Source organism: Tamandua tetradactyla, chromosome 4 (assembly GCF_023851605.1).
Source record: "Tamandua tetradactyla isolate mTamTet1 chromosome 4, mTamTet1.pri, whole genome shotgun sequence".
NCBI lineage: Eukaryota > Metazoa > Chordata > Mammalia > Pilosa > Myrmecophagidae > Tamandua > Tamandua tetradactyla.
The window spans coordinates 189,247,848-189,273,576 of record NC_135330.1 but is presented as its reverse complement, the minus strand read 5'-3'; the positions used below and the strand labels follow the sequence as shown (position 1 = coordinate 189,273,576).

General features: G+C 39.5%; 1 protein-coding gene and 1 long non-coding RNA gene across 8 annotated transcripts in view; one reads left to right on the top strand and one right to left on the bottom strand.

Moving 5' to 3' along the window:
- The window catches only part of TNFRSF19 (TNF receptor superfamily member 19), a 71,012-nt gene extending 61,189 nt beyond the window's left edge, over positions 1 to 9,823 (bottom strand). The window contains exon 1 of one of the 5 annotated variants that reach the window (XM_077158846.1): positions 9,257 to 9,823. The gene's annotated coding sequence lies outside the window, so the exon portion shown is untranslated. Of the gene's footprint in view, positions 1 to 4,149; positions 4,291 to 8,297; positions 8,487 to 9,256 lie in introns of those variants that run through there. The other 4 variants (XM_077158844.1, XM_077158848.1, XM_077158847.1 and 1 more) reach the window with 4 other exon arrangements.
- LOC143681646 (uncharacterized) lies at positions 6,681 to 25,187 on the top strand. 3 transcript variants are annotated; one of them, XR_013174762.1, is made up of 5 exons: positions 6,681 to 6,997; positions 20,910 to 20,998; positions 22,506 to 22,739; positions 23,303 to 23,356; positions 24,888 to 25,187. It is a non-coding gene; the product is annotated as an uncharacterized LOC143681646 (long non-coding RNA). The 3 variants fall into 3 exon arrangements; XR_013174764.1 differs by lacking the exon at positions 6,681 to 6,997 and adding an exon at positions 15,340 to 15,479; XR_013174763.1 differs by lacking the exon at positions 23,303 to 23,356.
- Positions 25,188 to 25,729: the final 542 nt, after the last annotated feature.

The window sequence follows — 25,729 nt, the reverse complement described above, 5'->3', positions numbered from 1 at the left end:
TATGTAATGAAGCTACAGTCGAACCATATATTTTCCAAATGCAAGAACTTGAAACATTAAAAAAAATAATAATGTTAAAGTAAACTGGCAGGCTAACAATTTATAAAGCCAGTATTGAAATAAAGCCAATGCAATGCTATAAATACAGTCTTTTTACATTTTTATGCTGGAACATGATAATAAATAGCTTAAACATAATGAGAGTCCTACATGCCAAGAGAATGAAAGATTAATTAGCAATTTAGCATTCAGCCATTTCTAAAAATGGACTATAACCCTTAGCTTCTATCTATATTGCATCTTAGCCTTCAATTTCACTATATTCTACAATACATTCTTCTTACATAGTAGAGTTGGCAATCTTTGTTGTAGGCAAAGAACCTCACAGAAGTGTATAGTAACAAGAATCATATACACTGTTGGCCGTGAAATGAGAATTACTGTCCCTTTTAAAATCATGAAATATTTTCTACTAAAAGTTCTATAAACTTTAAATTTTTCTGCTGCCAAATACAGTATCTTCACTTCCCTCAAAATTCAAAAATATTAAGAGCTAGTATCAGCCTCCGAATTTTTTTTTTTTTAAGCAGGACTTGAACTAGGATAGGTTTTTCCAAGACTAATTCTGCTTATTTTTCTGAGTTGTAAACTCAACCAGCCTATGGGAACTAACAAACCTTTTCCAAAATTTATAAATCTACCCCTATCCTAAAATAAAGAATTTTTCTATTTTAGGATAGAGGGAAAAAATAGAATAGTTGTAAGTAGCTTCATGGTGAAAGGAGTCTTCAAATGGCCACAGAGTCTATCTTAAGAGAATTGTGCATCACCATCCCTAAAACACAGCTGTTTAAATTTTTATTTTAGACGGAAATCTGGACAGATTCCAAAACCATACTTTATTCCATTTGTATTGTCCTTCTCCAGTAGCAGCAGCCTTCATTCTTTTAGAATGTCCTTATATTAGACCCATCCCAGCAGACTGAAAGGGGGCTAAATTAACATTCACTCTTCAGATATACAAAGCTCCTTTGTCTTATATAATTGCTGATGAGGGGTTGTTCTCTTTCTAAGACCCAGGTTTAAAAACTTCGGTTTAAAAGCACTTTTTATATGATGTGTGGACCAACAGATAACACAACACTGTTTAAACATCTTTTAAGTGTAAACATTTTGGACAGATAAAATACGATGACTGAACTCACTGCTCAACCAGTAAATTACGAAAAGAAAGTTTGTTCATACTGCCTTACTTTTCCTTTCTTCAGCTAGAAGGTTACTTTAAGAAGACTATGAACATTTAATAATCTGTTGCCATGAGGCATATATATTTAATGTACACATCTCTTATCACACAGGCAGCTGCCAACTTATTTATTTGGGGTATACATTTATTCAAGGTGTGTATACTTATTCAACCCGTAGTCAACAACATGCGGTCCTATTTCAGAATTTTAAATGTTTGACCTTAAATATCAGTTCATCAGATTTAAATGAATTTTCTCATGTGTTAAAGATGCCTGGAGTTGTGTGTCTGTGTGTGTGTCTATGTGTGTGTGTTGTGTTAATGAGCGAAGGGTAGAACTGGTCACAGGGGATCGGGTTAAGCTAGGTTTCAGAGATTTAAATAGGTCCAAAAAAAGAGAATCAACTTCTCTTCAGCAGTGTTTGGAGAATACCTCACTTATGTTTAAAAAGTCCCCCAAGTGCTCTAAATTCATATAATAGAGCTACAACAAATTAAAGTATATTAAGTTCGCATGTGACTACTACGTGTCTCAGTTCATTTTCTACTCTAAAATATATGGAAATCATCTGGAAGAAAAAAAATTAATTTTCTGTTTTCTTTAAACACTTCTTCCATAGCTATATAAATGTTCACAATGCTACTTATTCAAGTTTTCTGAGTAGACAGGGCTCTTTACCCTGCAATTACAAGTTCATAGAGTCTTCACTGACCCTCTATCTTCAAATTCAAAGTCCAGCATAGACTTAAAGACTGAATTAAGGCACTGTTGTCAAAGGAGCAAAGAACTTCCATGACTATCCCCAAAAGACCAACATAACATTAACATTTAAGATGGAAAAAAATTCCTAATGTCAATATAACCATGTGGCTTATGGAAGTAAAGGAGATGTCATAAGCCATTTCCATAGATTAAAAAGTGAAAAAAAAAACCTTGCAGAACTCATTGTACATATCCACGTATTGATGTGGAAGCAAGACTTTCAAAAAGAAGTGGGATTTCTATGTCTTGTATTATTTTCAGAACTTGATAAATATTATGCAAAGTTTTTTTAAAAAGTACTCACATCTCTATGAATAATTAAAGTAAAAGATGTCTTCCACAGTGAGACTCAATTCTTGATACAAACACTCCTTTAGTTATATGTTTTTAATTTGGACAATAAGCAGTGCGTGAAAAAGAATACCTGTTAAAACTACATGAAAGTAGTATTGGCATAAACGCCTAAGGTGAACTACACAACAGAAAACACTGAATAAATCTTGTACGAATGCAACATAATCCTGTCTTGTGCATATATTTGACCATGAAATAACAACAATAAAATAAATTCTTCTGTTTGCATAATTCGTGCTTAACAATAACTGTTTCCTGTTTATATAAATAAATTGTCTTTGAGTTAAGAAAAACTGGCACTGGAGTAAAAACTGTCCTGAAATTGTTTTAATTAAAGAAATCCTGGGCCAATGGTTATGGCTCTATTTGTTTGCTTGCAGACTGAGTCCTATATTCAAATGCAAAAGAAGTTGACATGGATTTTTTTTTTTTTACATCAGTAAATGTAGGCTTGATGAGCAGATCACAGAATTTTGATCCTGTCAAACTTCTTCTCCGAGAGTATTAACTACATTTCTATTTCATGAACTGGCATGAGAAAATTTTAAAACCCTGCAAGAGCTGACCTATCACCAGCTCTACTCATCACTGTATTAATAAATACTGCTGACATTTATGAAACTTTCTTTTCCCACAGAAAGGATATGTTTATAGGCTACTTATAAATCTTTTAAATGTTCTCTTTTCACCTCCTCAGCTACAATTCTATAGTCTGGGCCTGCAGTTTCCTCCTCGAAGGAGGTGGCCCCAAAGCAGAGCCCACCCAGTCCCCAACACCACAGGTTCAAAGGACACCAGCAATCACTTAAGGCCCAGTTAAGCATCCTTCAGATCTATTTATAGACTCACTTTTTTTTTTGTCTTTCAAGCAGATTTTCTATTTACAAGGTCTCTGGATAGAAAGACCAAGTGCTGTAATTCTCATCGCCAGCAGAGACCAGGCAATCACACCCTGTAGTCCCCACAGCTTCTGGGGCTCAGCTCTAGCACCCCCGGCGCCCTTCTCTGGGCTCAGCTTCAGCACTCCCAGCGCCCTCCTCCCCGCGCTCAGTTCCAGCACCCCCTGCGCCCTTCCCCGGGCTCAGCTCTAGCACCCCCTGCGCCCTCCTCTCAGCTCAGCTCCAGCACTCCAAGCGCCCTCCTCCCCGGGCTCAGCTCCAGCACCCCCTGTGCCCTTCCCCAGGCTCAGCTCCAGCACCCCCTGCGCCCTTCCCCAGGCTCAGCTCTAGCACCCCCTGCGCCCTCCTCCCGGCTCAGCTCCAGCATCCCCTGTGCCCCTCCCCTGGCTCAACTCCAGCATCTCCGGCGCCGCCCCCCCCCCCCCCACACACACACCGGGCTCAGCTCCAGCACCCCCTGCGCCCCTCTCCGGGCTCAGCTCCAGCTCCAGCACCCCCTAAGCCCCTCCCCGGGATCAGCTCCAGTATCCCCTGTGCCTCTCCCCGGGCTCAGCTCCAGCATCCCCTGCGCCCTCCTCCTGGCTCAGCTCCAGCATCCCCTGCGCCCTCCTCCCGGGCTCAGCTCCAGCATCTCCTGAGCCTCTCCCAGGGCTCAGCTCCATCATCCCCTGAGCCTCTCTTTAGCCCCTTCTCTCTCAGCCCCGACAGTCCCCCTCCGAAGGTAGCCGCCTCTAGGCTCTGCCCGCCCGCTCTCCTACGTGACACGGAACAGCCCTAGACTCGGCAGTTTCCTCCTCTCTGGCTTCAGTCCCGAGAGGATCTCCCAGGAGTAAGGTTGGGGACCCCAGCGCGGGGCGGCGCAGCCCCCAGTCGGAGCAGGCACCTACCTTCCGCTTCACCTGGGAGACTCTGCGCGCCGTACATCCGGCCCCGCACGCGAGGTCCGGGCCGCGTCGGAGGCACTAGAGCGCGCGAGCTGCGCGTTGGGTCCTCTTCCCGCAGCGCCAGCCAGAACCTGGACGCCACCAATGCAGCGCTCTCCGGTAACCCGGCAACGGCCGCCGCTTCTCGGCCCCGCCCCTGCCCGGCGCCCCGCCCCATCGCCCGGCAGGCACCGCCCCTAAGTCTGTGCGCCGCCCCCACGCCCACCCCAACTCCCCACCCCGGAGTCCTATGCTGGCGTCTTCCTTCTTGTTCCAGTTAAATTGTACGCCTCTTAGGATGGATACCAAGTACTGTGCTCCTTTCTATATCCGAAGGCCCATAGTAGGCCCTTGATAAGTATTTGTTGAATGAATGAAAGAGTACATACGTTGATTTAATTAATTGTCAGCACACACATCTCAGTGATGCTGCACTGCCGACAATGTAGTAGGGAACTGTGAAAAACACATTCAAAATATTATCATTCCCAAGTATCACACCTCAAAGTTGTGCACTTCAAATTTAGCATATTCAGAATATAAATCACCAAAAAATAACTTACTTGCAAATGATTTACAAATGACATACCAGATCTTACTTGAACCTCAGAGCATATCCCTATTTTATGGATAAGGGAACAGGCTTACAGAGGGCCAGGTGAATTGCTACATGTCACGTAGTAGTAGGTCGCGCAGCACTACCTGCCAGATATGTGGCTTGCTCAAGGTCACACACCAAGTTAATAATAAAGCTGGAATCAAAATCCAGGTTCCCTGAACCCCAATAGAATCCTCACCATGCCAGTGGCGCACAAACCCACAGACATGAAAAGCCCAAGGAGGTTACTAATTAGTTTATATAATGCCAAACTCTGACGTGTATAGGTCAAAGTTGTTGTAAATTGTAGCACTTGCACTGATCCTGTGAGTATGTGACATCTTTGCCCCCAGCAACCCCGTTGGCCAGATTCTTTTCATATGTTGTGTCTGAGTAGACACCAGCCCTTGACTCTCCTCTTCTTCCTCCAGAAAATATGGTGGACGTCTCTGCAAGAGCTGACTCAAGGAACAGGCTCTCTGGGCAAAAACCCATGGGGCTAGGCTTTAGGGCTACCAACATATTAGGGAAATTTAGCAGGATGGAGAAAGCCATACATGTCAGAATGCCTCTCAGAGCTGGAGGGAAACTTTGACCAAATGACGGGAAACCCTACCAAGTCTCTCCCTCCCTTTCCTCACAAAGCAGCAAATTTAAGTCACAACGGATGGTGCTAACTACCTTCTAAATCTAAGGACAGGAGTTCTGGTAACTTCTGAGTTGAGTCATGCCTTCAGCAAGTTGGTGGGGTAAGGCAGACAATTTTGTTGCTAAAGCTGAATGGCTTGCGACAAGAGGAGAAATCAAGCAAGGCCTCCAGGGAGTCTCCTTCTGCCATCCGTTCACAACTCTCAATCATTCCTCTAACAGCCACTGACAAATTATTCTTGAAAGTGGAACCCAATGATTGATTTGCCCAGGATATCTGGGAATGGCCTTGACATCACAGAGGAAAGAGTCAAACCAAACCAAGGGTGGATCCTTGAATTAGGTCCAGTCCTAAAGCAGAAGAAGTACGGACTATGGCTTGAGTTTCTTTATGATTTAAGACTCTATGCCACCTAATGGAAAACTCCACCAAAAGTTTTATTGTTTTCAAATAAGATATTGAAAGAAAAAAAAAAAGGAGCCCATTTTTTTTGCCCAAAAATTTGGCTATAATTTTTGCGAACAGTCTCTATGTCATTGTTATAATAGAAAGAATTAGTTGCCTAGTCCTAGAACAAAAGAGCCCCAAACCAGAAATCAAGTAGACTGGGGATCAAATCTAGTTCTGCCGCTTCTGAAGCTTGTACACATTATTTAGCTCCTCCAAAATTCACTTCCCTCATTCTCAGAATGGAGATGACAAACTGATTTGCTGTAAATGTAAATGAGACAGTATTTATAAAATTACCGTTGGAGTTTCTGGCATGTAAGTCCTTAATAAATATTAGTGAATGTCAATCAGTAAGAATCTGGAATCTTTAGAAAGATATTAAACTTTAAGGGAATAATAAAACATTGTAAGTGACAGCTATTTAGCTTCAAGAGCAGTGTTTATGTGTATAATTTATAATCAACAACTAAATTTACTTTATTTTTTTTCACAAGAAATATGATTTTTTTCCAAGAAAGGAAAAAAAAACAATTATTGAAAACAGGTCTAAGAATTTTTAATGTAATCAAACCATAGTATAGAACACACACCATGTAGAATTTGCAAACTGAATCTCACAAAGTGCCACTGGGAATCTCCCTTGAGGAATAATGACCTTTAATTAACTATTAAACTTTTTATGGCTTCCAATGGCAACTTCTAAGGAAACAGTAATGCCTTGAAAACACAAAGATGTGTATATGCATACACACACAGACAGACACACAAATATACATAAACCCACATTGCATTGGTAAATTAAATTTTTGTGAATATTGTTTATATACTGTCATAAATTAGACAGTGGTAATAGCATTTAGACAGCTTAGAAAGACAGATGCAAGAGGGACAGTTGAGAGAAAAATCAGACTAATCCAGTTGACTGACATATCTGTCTTGGAAACTAAAAGACACACTGCAATAGGAAGTGGCTATCTTAACTCTCAAACTAGCATTGTTCTCGGGTCAGCCACTCTGCATTTTTTTTAAAAGCAGCTGTTGGAAAGTAGACCAAGTGTGGTGGACTGGAAGAAACACTGGACTAGAACTTAGAAAAACTAGTCATGCAACCTCAGGTAAGAGAGTCAAGTTATTTTTCTACAGTCTTGGTTTCCTTGTCTGTTAAATGGCTGTAAAAATACCAGCACTGCTTATTTCAGAAAGATGATCTGACCAACTCCCTTATTTCACACATGAGAAAACTGAGTATTGAAGGGACTAGCTTAAGGTCACATAGCTAATCAGTGACAGAACCAGGACTAGAAATAAAAGTCTTTTGAAGACTTGGGCTTTCTGTCTTAACAAAGCTGCCATTGAAAAAACAGATACGAAAGTGCTTTGAAAAATGTAATAGGAGGGTTTCGTTCTGTAGTTACTGTGGAGTATCTCTACTTAAATCACAATCAAGATCCTCATGCGGCAATTAATTAAGAAATACCTTTGAGACTACACCTGCCCATTCAGCCACAGCCATTTTTCTTTTAAAATCAAATACAATCTGTTTCATTTCTCAGCGGAGACACAACGAGTAAACAATTAACTGAGTTGATTTAGACACTGAAGTGGATTTTCAAGGACTTGACGAGCCCAAGCTAGTTTTCTACAAAGCCCAAATTAATCAGATAATTGCTAATTCTCCCCTTTGTTTTGTGTTGAAGAGTGTCTGCGTTTGTTAAAATGAGCCGAGTGGCAGAATACATGATCGTGTTAAAAATTTGGAATCCCAAATACAAACCAAATGATCAAGTTCTTCAGTGCCTTACTTCTTTAGGCATCGTCTCCAGGCATTTCTTTAAAATGTTAATTTTCTTTATCTGAATGAGAACATTAGTACTGCTTTTGTGATTTAAAGAGGACTTGTTAAGTAAACAAATTAAAAAATCAATCTAAACTGATACTCCAGGATATTGTGAGCATGATTTGTTCTGCTGTTAGGAGAATAAAAATTTAAATGCTTCTCTTGGCATGACTAAAAGCACCATTTAAATCTTTTTTAGATTAGATTCTTACTGGCACACTTTAAAAATACAGTCAGTTTAGCATGGCTTTAAATACTCCACTTAACTGTCCACATTTTAAAATTAAACAAACATTGCTAATTACCCTCCTTCTAATAGCAGAAAGAAAGCTTAGAAAGTAATTTTAATTAATTGGCTCTGAAAAATTAATTACATATGAAATGAGACTCATTAGCTGGTTCTTGTTTCATCAGGATTTCAGACTAAAGGCTAACTGGTCTTATCACTTACAATTTCCTTGTGGTTCCCCTAGCATAAAATAGACTATTGTGATGATAATTCAATATTTTGCCCCAATAAACTTTGCACTAAAATATTAAAATGAATCAGCATGAAGATGGAGTTCATAGTTTCATACCTTAGTAAGCTCTTGCATCTTAATGTAGAGATTTTATTCTGGGTTCATGCATGTGTGTGTGTGTGTGTGTGTGTGTGTGTGTGTGTGTGCGCGCGCGCGCGCGTGCTCAGTGAATCAACCAAGAATTAACAGTTAACTTTCAAATGCAGCACAGCAATGTAATTTGGATTTACCATGCTGGGCATCAACCACAGTGAAAATGTGACTGAAAAACTGTAAAATAAGTGTTGATTACTCAGACAGTTTTCATAAACAGTAGGCATATTTCAACTTACAACAGCTGTCACTATAAATTTAAGATAAATGTTAATTAAGAAATATTAATACTGTGAATGTTTCTGTAAATAAGGCTGATGTTATTTCCAAAGGTTACAGAAATTTACCACAGTATTTTTACCCAAACTTTACCCTCACTGTCTTCAGTTCTTCAGTTTTACACATAAAAGGTTTTAATTGAATGCCTTTTTAGTAATTTCCTTGAGTATACAAAATGCATAAGGAAGTGTTTTTAATCGGTTTACATCTTTTAACTGAGAGAATAAATAAACTAAATAAACAGTATTGCAAGAGCTGCAAGTTAGTCTTTGATGTAAGAAAAAAAAAAAAAGGAAAGTATTTGCATCGAGTAAACTTCCACTAAATAAAGTAACCTGTAAATACTTAGAGTAAGTATAGCTTACAGCTCTCCGGTTCTGAAGCACTAGTTGCATGCTAAAGTTAGCCCTCTTCTGTTTTGTCCTGTTTGAACAACTCCTTTACAAGTAAATTCTGCATGACAGATTGCAAATCCTCTTGTTCTAAAACTGCATGGAGTATCGTATTTAGTCTGATACATACATGTAGCGTAATGCAGTAATCAATTACAGAAAGGCTTATTTTTAATTGACTAAAATTCATTTCCTTCTGAGAATACACAAAGAAGTGCAGTGAAAAGTAAAAGGAAATATAAAATGCAGTACCTGCAACTTGCTGAGCTCTTCCAGTACTCACCCTTTCGGCAACTTAGTTTCTCCTTGGCAGCACTTCTATGCCGAATGCTTCCACCTTCCCCAAAATGTATGTCAGCACAAGCCCAGACGAAACTTCAAATCCGGGAAAATAAAATTAACCATGCAGATCAAAGGCAGAGGAGCAGGGAGATGAAATGCCTGTAATCTGATCGGTGATCAGTTCCAAACATCAAAGGCAGGGCTCAGTTTATGTATATGCATGAATATCCAGAAAGTTCACTTTCAAGCAGGTAGCTGCCCTCCCGCCTCCTAGCCCACACGTTCTTTTGTTAGACGGGGTTCTCCTTGTTTTCCGCCTCTTTTTTTGTGGTTGTTGCAGTGAGGGAACGCTGATGGGCTCTCCCAGGCTGGGACTGAGTGGCCGGATCCGTAGCTCTCTCAGTTCCCAAGCTGTGTTGCGGATTGTGTGTGCGTTGGAAGCTTTTCCTAGTGCCAGCGGGTTCTGCTTTATCCCTTTCATCTCGCTGAACTGCAGATCCCATGACATCATTCAGCGCTGTGGGACTGGTAGGAGAGCTATAATTCAGCCTGTGGGGGAGTGCAGCGCAAGGGAAGCCAGAGTTTGCTTGGTTTCTAATCACGTTAGACTGGACAGATTCTGTTATCTGTTTCCCAGCTGGAAAGGACGGCGACTGCTGCCAGAGGTTTCCTGGGTGACAAGATCCCTGATCAAGCTTGTTCCCAAATAACAGCATGTAATTGCCTCCTCACTGATGAAGATCACAATTTCTCACAAAGGCTGGGTGGCAAATATTCAGAATGGCTAAATATCATCATAAAACAATTACCTAGGGACGCTGCGGAATGATCGGATAACATTTTAAAAATTTGTTTTTGTTTTAAATGTCACGTGCCTTTTAAGATCTTAAATAAACTATCTTTTCTTTGAAATCCAGATTATTAGAACATGATTGACAATCAAACAGTGGGACTTTAATTAAAGTAATTATCCTGCTGATAACCAGGAATTCACCAGAATTGGTACCTCCCTCATTTCACTTAAGACTTTGGGCAGAGACATAATGAATCTTAGCATTGGTCTTAATCTGGGAGTCTGAAAATAAGATTTTAAAACAACACTTCGTTTTTAGGCATAATTCATTGATACTTGTTGAGCATTTTTAAATTCGCAAAAGAAAGGAATTATGTAGAGGAAAGCACTAGCCCTGTGACTACCTCAGAGCTGGGTATTTTTTCTCCCAAATCCCATGGTTTGAAGTCAACTCAGTAAAAAAAAAAAATCACTATTTTAGTTTAACTCTCTGCATTTTTAAAATTAAATCTGATGCACTTTAAAATTGTCCCACTATTTTCCTTTAGATGAGACAATTTTACTGGTGGTTTTTAAGAAAATAGAAAATAATAAGAAATTTGATCTTCATTACAATTCAGGATATAGTGCATTTCTGAATTCCAGATCACTCTTTCATGAAATGAAGGAAAAGTTTCTATTTTATAATGGCAACCTATTCACTTTTAGAAGGTTAGTCTGAAAATATTTTTGAGAAACTTAAAGAAGACAAAGAAAGTAAATATTTCTTTATGCAACTTCCCTCCCTAATTACTTTCATCTAATTTTTCCCCATGCAGTATTTGAAGATGTGATTTATGATGTGTTTATTTCCAGACTTCCACGATTTTAGAACAAATGTTAGTAGCACAGTATTTGCTTTGAACAATTCATGAGTTCAGTATGAACTATAAATAGTCAGGCTTATTTTTCAGTGTTTCTTTTATAATTTTTCCACCTCACCCATCATTTCTCAATCCCAGATAGAGTTTTTATGGCAGGTGTGATACTATATGACTTCTTTAAAGCAGACCAGAAAAATTCTTGCAATACCTAGGCACCATATAGCATTTCTCACATTCCTTGAACTATGACTACAAAGAAATATTTAAAAGGTTGAAATATTTTCAAGAGAGCTTGTGCCCATTTCTTCTCTGTCCCAGCATGAAGTCAATATTCCATCAGCATGAATGAAAGAATATGATTTACTGATCTATGAAATTCGAACAACAAGATGCTCTGTAAAGTTTTAAGTAAGTGGACCCTAAAGTATTTATCAATTTCAGTACCAATAGAAATAGGCCAGGGAGTGAATTAGGAATTCTTGTACATCCATTGGAAGCTTATGTGGAAAATTTGGATGCGGGGACTCAAGTGAAAACTAGTGAAATGATCCTCAATTTATACAAATCTCATCAAGGAAGGTCTGTAGTTCAAAATATGTCTAGCAATGCAATATCATCTCTAGGAGAAGAGTTTATTCAACAAGTAGCTAAAACTATTTTATCTCATCACTATTATCTTGGGCCCAGGTGTCCCAGGTGGGAAGTGAAAGCGACCCGCGCCTAGGGCCCCAGCTGTGGTCTGAGACCGGAGTGTGGCTGACACTCCTGCCTTGAAGTGGGAGTGAACTCCTGCCCCAGGGCTCCTTAGCAGCAGGCTCCAGCCACAGGAACTCCCTTTCTTGTGGACACCCTGCAGGGACCATTGTTATTTCTGAACAGTGCCAGGAAGAGGAGCTACTGCAGAACTTTTCTCTTTTCCCACTGGGCAGCTGAGATGAGTGAAATTAAATCTGATGCTATAGTAATAAGGAATCTGTAATACACTCCACATAATTATCCATTTTAACAACACCAGTTTACAATATTTTGTTGATTGTTCCTAGTGCTATGCCACAGTATAAATGGCTCATCTTAATACACTCTTCACCAAACTGCATCTCAGCCACTTGGCTTTGTAATGGGGCTGCAATCTTGTAGAGAGTGGGGGAACTTGATGCTGCATTGTCTTAGCACTTAAGACTAAGAAAACTTGGATTCTTGATTCTTCAAAATTGCCACTCGTGCGCTATTTTCTTTGTAAAACCTGGAATGTACTTCCTTTGTTTCTTTACCTCGGCAGATAGAAGATCTCATAACTTTCTGTGATTGAGTTGTAGGCACAGGTAATTCACAATCATGTTTCCATAAGTTTCAAAGTTCTTGGCGTTATCTAGAACTCCTTTTAATGTCATCTTTTCAAAACTTTCTGCTCAGAGGCTGCACTCCAGGTTATATCAGGTAATCACAGCTTTGCATACAGTACTTAAAGTGAAAGGGATAATGTTAGAGTTTGTTTCATTTAAACACTTTTGGGAATGTAGAGTAGCTTAATGTTATGGATGGAACATGGACTCTGGAGTAAGAAGTTCCCTATGTGGGTATACATTTGCATTTCTCTTTGGGAAATTCCTAGGAGTAGAATTTCTAGGGTTCTTAGTCTGCCAAGGCTGCTTGTTATGACAGATTCCGCACACTGGGTTGGCTTAAGCAACAGGAATGTATCATATCACAGTTTTGAAGGCTAGCAACTCAACATCAGGGATTGGCAGGGCTTGCTTGCTCCCTGAGTCTGTAGCATTTTGGTACTTCTCCATCACACGGTCATCTCTCTCTTCTCCTGTCTGGCTCCTCTGATTTCCACTGAGTTCTGGTTCCTACTTCTGGCTTCTGCAGACTTCTGCCGTACTCCGACTGATGGCGACTGGATATTCTCTGTCATGAGGTCTCCAGTCATAGGGGTCAAGTCCCTCACGAACCTGTGTGGCCACATCTAAGTACAATCTTAGAAGATCCTGTTCACAGATGACTCCACACCTTCACTAGTAATAACATCTCCAAAGGTCCTATCTACAAATGGGTTCATACCCAAGGACCAGGGTTTAAGACATGTCTTTATGGGGGACATAACTCAATCCCCAATGCTGGGCTATGGTTTAATTTTATAAGAAACTGCCAAAGTGGTTGGACCATGTCATAGCCTCAACAAGCCATGTAGGATGCTTGCTCATTGCAGCATTTCTTACTGTCAGTCTTCATAATTTTAGGCATACAAATGGAATGCTGTATATTTCATGATGGCTTTAATTTACATTTTGCTGATGCTAGTGCTTAATTTATAGAGACTTTATTTTTTAGAACAGTTTTAGATTGATGGAAAAAAAAACGGGCAGATGGTATAGATCTCCATTTATCCCCAGTGGCCCAGACACAATTTCCAAGACAATATTGTTGTCTTTTGGGTCTGGCTAGATTCGTTTAGCAAAATGCATTTCAGATCTATGCATGTTGTTGTAAGTATCAATATTTCGTTCCTTTTTGTTACTGAGTAGTATTCCATTGGACAGATATACCACAGTTTGTTTGCTCATTCTCCACTTGTAGGGCATCTATGCAGTTTCCAAAATTCGGCAATTATGAATGAAGCTGCTGTGAATTTTCATGCATAATTTTTGTTTGATCACAAATTTCATTTTTCCTTGTGTAGATAGCTAGGTGTGGGGTTGCTGAGTCATATGATAGGTATATGTTTAGTTTTATAAAATGCTGAGAAACTCTTTCCTGATGTGGCTACACCATTTTGCATTCCCTCAAGCATTGTATGAGACTTACTAGTTGTTCCATATTTTTACTAGCATGTGCCAGTGCAATTTTAAAAATTTTACCTGTTCTAATAGGTGCATAGTGGTATCTTATAGTTTTTCTGTTTGAATTTACCTTATGATTAACGTGGTAAGCATTTTTTCAAATGCTTAAGGAAGATCTCCTTTATTCTTATTTTTTCTGCAAGTCTTAATCATGAGTGGATATTAACTCTTTTTCATTTCACTTTTACTTTTTTAGTTTTGAAGAAGTAATACATTCATAAAATACCGAATCCACAAGGTACCTGAGTAGGTTGATCATATAATTTATTATACAAACCAGAATATGTATAAAAGTGAAAGAGGACTTTGTTAATAACAAAGTTAGGACATAAACCTGGCTTGTCTTTATCACCCTATATTTAAGAATCTGCAATATAAATCTCCTTCATACTCTCTCACTACTCCACTTTCTTCTCCTTCTCTGAAGCAATCAATGCATCACTTTCCTTTGGTGTCATTTGAGAGATATTCTCTTCAAAAGTAAGCAAAATAGTCTTCTCTCATCTTGAATGTTGATTTTTTCAAGTGCTTTTTCTGCATCTGTTGTGATGAACGTATGTTTTTTTCTTTACTTGACTAATATGGTGAATGACACTGATTGAATTTTGAATGGTGAACTAGCTTTGTACTCCTGGGGCTTGGTTGTGATATTTGAGCCTTTTTTATATTGTTGGATTCAAAGTGCTAATATTTTGTTGAGGATTTTTGCAATATATTCATAAAAGATAGTGATTGTTACTTTTCTTTTCTTGTAGTGTCTTTGGTTTTGGTATAGGGTGAAACTAGCTGGATTATGGAACTTCCCTAACTTTATTCAAATGTCACAGCCCATGTGTTGCATAAGCCTTGAGTTTAGTTTCTACTTATTTTGCAGCTTTGCAGATCATTGAAAGGCAACTATGAGAAACACATATGGCTGGAAATAGATTTAAGGAATTCCACAACCTAGTCAACCTTCTACCTTCTAATGCATATATTGCTTTTGCACCAAGCAGTCTTGCCTCAAATTCCAGTACCTCCCCCACAAACTCCTGAGTGAGAATAAATCACTTTAAAAAAAACTTCAGCTTCCTTTTCTCTAAAATGGGGATAATAAGAGCACCTACCACCTAGCATTCTTGTGAGCATTAAAACAGTACCGTCACATAGTAATTATAGAGCATGCCTTAACTAGCAGCTTTTCAAAGCATTGCTAAAAAAATTAACTATGCCATTTTTTTTTACCGTAGCAGGTGAGAAGGAACTGTTTCTTTTTGAAGAGCACCTTGCTATTCTCCCTTTCCTGAGTATTTCCCATGTTAAAGCCAAAAGACAATTTCACATTTTGACAAACTACATGTTTTGTAGCATTTGAAAGAGAATAAACTTGACTTTTGAAATTGCTACTGCGATATTGCAATGCTACGCAATTGAAAATCTGAAGTGTGCCATTTGGGTTTTCAGAGCACCAGTGGCGTAGAAGAACCTGTAAGACTCTCTTGAATTAAGAAAGGAAATACGTGTGTGTGTGAACGTCGGAGGCCCCAGGGCCTCTCGTGTGCTCAGCTAGAGAGTGAGTGAGCCTGTCACTACCAGAGTTAGACAGCCCCTGGAGGGACGCTTTGGACCTTCAAAAGTCTCCAAGCTAAGCGTGCTACAGAGGGGAGCCGTCTCCATGGAGACGGGAAAGAGATAACTTTGGAAACACAATAGAGGTTGGTCTGCAGTGCGTGTGTACACACATGTGTATTTGTGTAATGGGGGTGTGTGTGGGCAGCATTTTGTGTTTCTGCTCTCCTGGAGTTCTGTGGGCTTCTGAGAGATAGCAGCAATGGGGCGAGGGGGGGGCGCTGGGGAGGGGCGCTGGGGAGGAACAGACCTGAGGGGGTGGGGGGTCTCCAGGGTCTGCACTTGATGTAGGTGAATAGCAAAGGCTCCAGGGAGTCAAAGGTCAAGGAAGTTCAAAGGGTAAAAAGTAAGGCGAGTGATCAAAGGCCTGGGATGCCGAGGCAGAGGCCCCTGGGACGCTGGTAGGAGAGGCCCGGTGGCAGGGGCAGGAATGTTTCCAGCATTCTCTCTCTGACAGCTCATTTTGGGTTTCCAAGAAGTTGGGAAACATTATGGAACTCTTGGTTTTCATATGCATTCTGTGGAGCCATCGGCAGAGCAAATGCACTTTTTCTTTAAGCACAGCTACTGGCTATTTAACTTCAACGTGGCCCTCTGGGCACAGATGAGGAAACTAAGGGTCTGAGAGGCTCCAGGTAGCTTCCCAGGGTCCTGTGGCTAAAATCAACCTCAGGAGTGTGTGACACCAAGGCTGGAGTTCCTTTCAAAAGAGCACGCTTTCTGTTAATTAAATCTTTCTAAATGCTGTTTTCATTTTTACAAGTAGGGAGCTTGCTGACTTCAGTGTAAATAGCCTCTGTGAATTAACCTAGGTCTCTCGGATCACAGCAACCCCCAACATGAGACTTAAGAATTTCCCTTTAAAAAAAGGTTAAATTTTAAGTACTGCGGGTTTTTTTTTCTGATTACAAAGCAGCCTTTATTTATTATAGAAAAGTGAATAGTTACAGGAAAACTAAAAGGTAAAATAAAAATTACCATAATTTTCTAATTGCCTCATCTTCAAAAACGTTTCTTACAAAGATCTAAATAATTAAAGGAAGAAGCAAAATCCTCCAGAAGTAACAGCTGTTGAACATACTTCCAGAGAGATAATCTTTTGATTTGAGAAAACGAACACGGATCAGCCTTCCCTGTTGCCCCATGTCTCGTGTGTGCCTTGTTCCTGACTGACAACTGCTGCATGGAAAAGGTCACTAACATCCTGCGGTTTCTGCCAAGGATGTCCTTCCTCTCCTATTTATCTAACCTTCTGGTGGGTCTCTGAAGTGCTACCGCACTGTGACATTTAATCCACGCAATGTGTTGCTGTTTCTTTATTTTGCAATTGCTCCATGAAGCAGGCTTCCCTGACAGCCAACCCCTTTATCTGGAACATCTCTGGACACTGGTGGAGCGATTGCAAACTCAGAGGTTATCCTCAATTGAGGGTCCTAAGAAAAGATCTCATATGTTGGAATTAGAATGGAGATGGCACCATTTCCTCTCTAAAGGTCTAGCATAAAAAGAGAAACATGACTCAGATATCAGAACATCAGGAGTCCAAAAAATTCAAAGGGCACAGAAATGTGCACAGTGGGAAGGTCCTCCTTCCCTGCTCTCACTTCCATTCTAATCCCATTGCACAGAGCTAGCACTGTGGCTCTGTGATGGAGAACTTCCAAGTTTTTCTGTGTGAGAACACACACACAACACAAACACACACACAGGCATACTAAACAGCAGCATGCATATGGACTCACATGCACACACATGACACACACACACACATAACACGACACACACATGCACATATACACATACACACACAGATTCTGGTTTTTTAAACAAAAAGGTGGTTATGCTATGCTGTTTTATAGCCTGCTTTTTTTCTTTTTTCTGCTAAAAATATCAGAGTGCTAGCACAGTGTTTCCTTATTGGTGAATATTAAGTTATGTCCAATTATTTTGTTGTTCTAAAAGATAGCACAGTTAATATCTTTGCCAGAGTGTGCTAGTATTTCTGTAGGCAAGATTCCTGGAAGATTGCTAGATCAAATGATAGACATTTAAAAAATTTTATGTCCTGCCACATTTCCTTATGTAAAGGTTGTGCCAAATGATATCATTGCCAACTGTGTATGAAAATGAAAACACCCCAATCTATACCTTTGCTAGCATTGAATTTTATTGCTATTTTCAAATTTTTTTGTCAATTAGGCAAATGTATTATCTTACTGCTTTAATTTGCATTCCTTACTAGATTATACATGTGGTTAGGCAGCTTTTCACATATTTGTTGGCCATTAGTATTTCCACTTTGTGATTCATGTCTTTCTATTATTTACCATTTTTTGATTGATTTGAATCAGCTATTTTATATTATAAATATTAATAATTTGCCCATTATATAAGCAGCAAATAGCCTCCAGATCTGCTGCTTACAGCTTAATCTTGTGTGAATTTATATATGCTCATAATACAATCTGTCAAATTGCTTATTTTCAGCTCAAGGTGTATTATCATATATATACAGACTCTTCTGATTTTTTTTATTGTATCATATTTTACTTTACTTTATATATTTTCCCTACTTTTCTCATTACAATTTAATTCCCCATTCCTTTCCCCAGGATCTACTCTCATGGATAAAGGAACAATGAAAACTTTTTTTCAGTTTCTTTTATCTCTGGGTTTCAGGTTTTGTATTATGACTAGGAAAATCTTAACTTCCCTGCAGTACTGCAGTATACTGTTCTTGTTTTTATCATCAATATCAAGCTGTTGAATCACTTTCAGGGTACTTAGTTTATGTACCAAAGGATTTCCAGCATAGGATGTCTATGATATTTTTGTTTTTAAAAAGTATGTCATATAACGTATGTGTATGACATAAACCCATTAAAAATTCTCCATGTGAATATTTATCATCGTGTGTGTGTGTGTGTGTGTGTGTGTGTATGTGTAGAACAGAAAGGACTCATAACAACAGAGAAACTCTCCTTTTTCAGGAAGCTTTCCTTAAACTCACTTGGATGTGGTGCCTCTTTTCTTTGCTCTGGAATGCCCTGTCACAGCACCTTCTAGGGTCTCATAAATGGGTTTCTCTTTCGGCTTCATATATTATATCCTGTGCTCTTCGAAGGCAGAAACTATGTCACACTCGTCTGAATTAGTCAGGCTTCCCCAGAGAAAGAGACCCGATAGGGGATGTGGTATGTATGTGTGTGATCAAGCCCTGTTTATTTTATAAGTATAAACAGAGGAACCTGGAAGGAGCGAAGAGATCAAGGCCCCAGTTCCCTCGACAGAGCCAGACCCAGTCCCACCACCTCCCCCAGCCCCACGCCAGCACAGATGGGGGAGAGAAGGAAACAATGGAAGGGAGGAAGGAGTGGGGGGGATTTGTTATGGGAATTGGCTTATGTAACAGTGTGGATTGGCAAATCCGAATTCCAAGGGCAGGCCACGTGCTGGAAACTCCGATGAGGGTGAGGTTGAAATTCCCTGGAGAAGCTGGCTGGCTAAAGGAGAGGCAGTAATCTTTCTGACTTCTGAAATCCTCAGTTCTTGCTGTAAGACTTCCATGTGACTGGATAAGGAGGCAATCTCCTCTATTGATTTTAGATGCAATCAGCCAGAGATGCAATCAACTGACTAATAATGTAAATCCATCTACGAAATGTCCTCACGTGACAATCAGACCAGTGCTTGCTTAGCCAAACAACTGGGCGCCATAACCTGGACAAGGTGACCCATGGACTTAACCATCACACTCATCTCGGCATTCTCTGTTTCTAGCTCAGTGTGAGATCACATAGGTAGTTAATGAAGTGTGTATTCAATGGGAGAACTAACAGCCATTCATTACTGTAAGATGAATCATCTACACTTGTGAAGTTTTTAGGTAAAAAAAAAATATGTATATAACCATAGTCCCAAATTTTAGCAAAATAGTTTAGCAAGAACGTTCCAAAGTATTGTTAGAATGCTATCGTGGTTCCTGGCATCTCAAGGTCTTCCTGTTTCAGACTTAGTGTCCCCCACATGAGAAATCCTATTGAACATAGCCGCTTACCTGTGTGTGAGGAAAAGCCCTTCTCTCTCTGCTCACCTGTCTTACTAGGCAAAAGACATTAGATGGGCTGACTTTTGGTGGGACTTGTTCCAAGGTCATTTTTCCATCAGAACTAGAGCTCTACCATAAATGAATCCAGTTTGCAATTCAAAATAAATCAATTCTAAGCAACAACAACAGTGCGGGTATTTGGAAACTCTGAAAAGAAAAATATTACTCAAATTTGCTAATTATATCTAGCTTTTAAGAAAACAGAAAATAAGCATGTCATACATAGCCAAATAGTATTGCATTTTTTTAATGAAGAAAGGTAACACCATCTGATGTAATCAGGGTTTGTCATGTCACTTGTTTGCATGCATCTTGAAGGCATAACCTTATATCTCTAACAGTGGGTCATCCCAAGTTAGCTTATAGTTCTTAAAAGTCTATCTTGCTAAACTGGGCACTTCTTGGTTAAGAAAGATATTACCTATGGAGCACATGCAGAGTTGGCTATTATTCAGATGCTTCTCTATTTGTACATGTCTATCCGACTTTGTTACATGAATCATATTCTGCCAGAAGTAGCTATGATATCAATGGCGGGACCCATAGGATGTTGAAGAATTGGTTAATGGGTAGAAGGAGGTAGGTTAATAAAGGCAAAAAGAGCTAATAGAGTAAAAAAAGGACAGTAACACAGAATGATTCACAAACTAGGTAAGTTAATCAGAGTCTGTTTCTGCTAGGGTCTTAGTGGATCTAATGCTTCATTTTGTCTAATATGACAAAACCTTCATAATCATTCTTTGTTGGAAATATTTCCTTATGATCTGGCTACACTATTCTTTCTTTAGTTTTACCTTTTACTGTTTCACATTATGTCACCTCTAAGCAGGCAACATAAGGGCTTGCCTTCTTCAGTGTAAACACCTTTTCAATATTTGTAGACTCTTATCGAGTGCCCAGGTACCCCCTCTCGGCGACTGTTCAGCCAATCAGCACACGCCAGATCTTTTAATCTTAATGCACAAGCCTCTCCTTGGATCCTTTTGGTGCCTTGCTCTGGACCCCCTCAACTATATCAGTTTACTTCTGTTAACAAATATTGTTCTGAGCATTCCGTAGTCTTTGGAGAAGCAGATCGCAAAGGAAATATTCCTTTACTGTGCCGTGATGTAAATCCCTGGAGTATTTGACACAATTTGTGACTTTCTTTTTGGCTATAACTAAAGTTGTTTCAAATCAACAGTTAAATAAGCTACCCTTTCAAGTCCTCAAGAATAATAAATCGTGGGACTTTACCCGGGGGATAATTTCAGGGTAACAGAAAAGGCCCTGATTTCCTTTGCTGGAGCAAACCAAGTGTTTCAATTGAAACAGATAAGCTTTATATTCTGAATAACAACGGGAGAATAGACATGGACCTAAATTCCCACTAAAAAGTGATGCCAGTAAATATACATCTGTTTCCTAGAATGAACTTTGAATTCTGGTGCCCAGAATTGGAGAATGAGCCATAGAGCGTGGAAAAGGACTGGGAGAAATTTACGGATGGAAGAGTAGGTAATGGAAAAGTTTTGGGAATGGATGATGGTGATGGTAGTAAAACCATCGTGAATGTAATTAGAGTGCTGACTTATACATTTGAATGTGGGGAAAGGGGACGTGTTTTTATTAAAAAAAGAAAAGTAAGAAAACTGAAGATGAGTATTGTATATTTCTAATTTTCTTAGCCCTTCCCTTTTGTCTCTCTCCAGGGACAGAATCAATGTTTCATAAAAACTGTAAGTCATTCTCAGCATCTACGATAGTGTATGGCGCAACTGACATTCAATAAATACTTGTTGAATAGAAGACTAGTTTCCATTAGTAATGATCTGTTTCCAAATTTGATCCCATTGATTGTCACTCTTTCAATGGGTAGATTAACATGTACTCTTTTTTTTTCTAAAATTTCCCTTCCTTTGTCATATGTTTTCTGTATTTTTTCTCCTCTATAAATCTTTTGGCATTATTCTCAAACTTATGTGCTTTTTATGATGCTTCTCAATTTCATGTGAAAATTTCACCAGCCTACCTATTCATTCCAGAAAGACAGACTGCACTTAGAATTGTGCCTGCTTAACCTAATTGGAATGAATGCTTATTCGTAAGAGGATACTCTTCCCTTCAAGTGGGTATTTCACGTTCCTTGGAATTCAGATCTTTGCATCATAAGCATCTTAATTGCCATAAAAAGTGTGCCCAGGAAAGCAGAGATCTCTAAGGCGTTTGTTACCTAGACAATATGGTTTTGTAGATTAAAATCAGCCCCTTTGAGTTACCCGCAGAAGTAAAATAGAAAGCTTCGATTAGAAGCCAGAGAAGCCAGCATTCTGCAGGATTAACTTTCCAAAGCAGACATTGCTACTCAAGGCAATTGTTGAAGTTTGTGGGCGAGGTGCAGAGAAATTCCCGAAGGAATATTCATACTGGGGAACCGCAAGTGGACAGCCTGTTGTGGTGGGTGTCTAACATCAGAGTTTAAAAGACAAAAGCTGTTCTAAAAGGTTGTGAAGTTAGAAATGTACTTTTCTCTTCTGGCACATTTATCCTGCAATTTTTATATGCTGCACCTGGAAAGGGGGCATTCTTCAACAGGAACTGGTCCCTGTTCTTAAAGTGGAAAGAATGTGTCTTCACATGCAAAATGTTTAGGAAAAAGCTTGTGACCCAGGTCTCCTGGGATATCAGAAGGTTGGTTATTCAAAACACATTTATTAAGTGGCTGCGAGCAAAAGCCTATGCTAGACACAGAGGGCATAAAACCCAGCCCTGACCTTAAAGAAATTTATATTCGGTGGTGGAGACAGATGTGTCCTTAAAGAATAGGGAGGACTGACCAAAATAGAGGTGGCAGTAAGCCTGCAAATGAGGGCTCAGGGTGGAACATATTTATCCGATTCCAAGTTGAAATGCCAAGGTTGAAAAGTCCATCCCTGTGGCTGATACGCCTTTCCTTTTGGAATTTGTTTTCCCTTTATTCGCGAAGTAAGGATTTTAACTTTCCTCTCCTCTTTCTGTTGTCCAGGAGTGATTTGGATTGTAAATCGGGCTGAATGCTGAGCCCAGTGAGTTCATCCACCGTAAAGCTCATTTCCTGCCTGTCCCCTCTGTGTGAGCCGCTGGCTTCTCAGCACGCTGATCAAACAGGAAAAGTTCTGTTTACGTCCAGCGCTCTTCCTGAGGCTGCTGAAGCAAAGTGTATTCGCCAAAGAGTTGCCCTCCCCGGCCCAAGCAGAATCCAAAATATTGATTCTAGAATGTGAGTGTGCGTCCTGGACTCAATTTGCACCTAGAGCCTATTTTATGTACCGTACTTTCCAGGTCGACGCTGCAGGCACTCCAGGAGACAAGCTCCTTAGAAACTGTCTGCTCTTTGTGGCACAAGCTTCCCCTCCAAAGTCCCTGCGGGCCCCGCTGCGCTGGGCTTGCTCCTGTTCCAGGCGGTTGTGGGACTGCGGGCCGGGCATCCCCCGAGTGCGGGTGGCGGCCGCTGGCAGAGAGACGCGGCTAGAGAGCAGGGGTCAGAAGTGAGGGGGCGAAAGGAGCAGGAAACCAGGGTGCTTCGGGCCGGCCTGGTGGCTTGGACGTGGAGCATGTGGTTGAATTCCGCTATGTTTGGGCGGTTTGCATAGCCCCCAGATCTGCATGAGCTATATATATAGCATCGTTTTGCATGCTTTGCGAATTTGCTTTGGTAGCAGTTCTACTCCGCAGATGCTTTGGCAGGGCATTTTTTTTCTTTGAGATCCATCAATGTCATAGGTGGAGGATTGTTCTGTCTTCTGAATAACCTGACATGCGTTTCTTCGTACACTTACCTAGTGTTTATTGAACACCTACTGCATGCCAGGCGTTGTTCCAAGTGGTGAGATTCAGGTGAGGACAAATGAGACACGTATCTCTGTCGGCTGGAATCTCAGTGTTTATTCGTTTCCTTTGTGGTGAGCATTTAGGATGTTCCCAGGTTTTCACTATGACAAAATCCTGCAATTGACATCCAGGCATCTTTATATATGTCTCTTAATTGCACATAAACAAACATTTTACTGGAATACCTGAAGGAGGGATTTAAGGGTTTACTAGCCATTGCCAAGATGGCCAAACTGCTTTCCCAACTGGTTGCTCTTTGCTTGGCTTTAAGCTTTGGCCAGCTTAAGTATGGTATGAAATAACATTTCATTAATTTTAGCTCACATTCCCCAGTTATTACTGATAAGGTTGAGCATCTTTTCAAGTGTATAGTAGCCTTTTATATTTCTTCTTCTGTGAGCACGTATTTTACCAATTTCCCCTGAGTTTGTCTTTTATTTGCTGGTTCGCTGGACATTAAATAGAAATTATATATACTAATTTGTGACTGGTTATATATATAGCAATGATCTTTTATCTTTAAGATAAAATTAATATCGTCAATGCTGATATTAAATTATATTAATATAATGAAATGTATCAATCCTTATGATGTTTGTTTTTCTGTCTTTTTAAAGTAATGTTTATTGTTTAAATATTACCGTGTTCCAAGGTCATATTCTCCAATATTTTCTTCTACTTTTCAACCTTTTACTTTTCATACCTCGATTTTTAAATGCACTTTGAAATCAGTCTATTTTTCCTCCAGGAGATAGTCAGTTGTTCCAGCATAGGGAATGTATCAATTTACAAGTAATAGAATATATCTGAAATGTTACTAGTTAGAGGTGAGGCATTTAGTCTGTTTGACTTCCTATTAAAGTAGTTTAGATATTTTATCAAAGGTTGCTAGGACTTTTAGATTACTTTAGGAAAAACAAGCATCAAATTCCGTCTAGATAGCAAATGGAGCCAATTTGTTTAACAGTTTATACTTTTCTCACTGATTTGTAATGTTACCTCTTGAATATTATATAAATGTTATATATAAACTGTTTTTTTGGTCACTTTTCAGAGAACTATTTAATTTTTCAAGTGAAGTAGTTCCCTTCTGTTTCTAACTTGCTAAGTTTTCTTTTAACCCATGAATTTGTTTGAAATTGTACATAAAAACTTTGATGTCTTCTAAAATAATCACTTGGTTTTTTTCTTTTATCTTTTAATGAACTGAATATACAGATTGAAAAGACAGGAAAACTGTCTTTAAAACACCATTAATGATGACACCCAAAACACGAAGTACCTAAAGATAAATTTAATAAAATATTGCAAGATCTCTATGTTGAAAACTACAAAACATTGCTTTGAGTAATTAAAGAATAACTAAACAAATGGAAGGATATATCATGTTTGTGGTTTGGAAATTCAGTATTTTTAAAAAGACCATGTGTTAGTTAGATTCAGTTGTCAACTTGGCCAGGTGAGCATACCTAATCTTGTTGCTGCGGACATAAGCCAATGGTACGTGAACCTCATCTGTTGCCAATTACATCTGCAGTCGGCTAGGAGGCGTGTCTGGTGCAATGAGTGACGTCTGACTTAATTGGCTGGTGCTTAAATGAGAGATCGCAACGTAGCACAGCCTAGCAACTTGGCATTCCTCATCTCAGCACTTGTAGCGCAGCCCAGGCCCTTGGAGATGGAGAAGGAAATCACCCCGGGGAAAGTTGTTGGAACCCAGGGGCCTGGAGAGAAGACCAGCAGAGACCATCCCGTGCCTTCCACGTAAGAAAGAACCTCAGTGGAAAGTTAGCTGCCTTTCCTCTGAAGAACCAACAAAATAAATCCCCTTTTATTAAAAGCCAGTCCGTCTCTGGTGTGTTGCATTCCGGCAGCTAGCGAACTAGAACAGACCACTTTCTCAAAATTAACTTATAGATTTCGTGTATGCTCACTCAAAATCCCAGCAGGACTGTGTGATAGAAACTGAAAAGCTGTCTCTAAAATTATATTGAAGTGCAAATGACCTACAATAGTCAAAATCATTTTGAAAAAAAAAAAACATTGGAGAACTTATCCTCCCTGATTTCAGTATTTACTATAAAGCAACAGTAATCAAAACAGTGTGGAATTGATGTCAGGGATATATATAGATCTCACTGGAACATAATATGGAGTTCAGACACAGATCCACACATAATATGGTCAATTGATTTTTAACAAAGGTACCAAGGCAATGCAGTAGGGAAAAGATTGTCCTTTCAACAAATAGTTCTGGATAGAAGGAAAATATCTTGTGTGTGTGTGTGTGTGTGTATGTGTGTGTGTGAGTGTGTGTATCTAACAAAGAAATTTTATCTAGAATATGTAAGAACTCTTACAACTCAATTATAAGAAGAC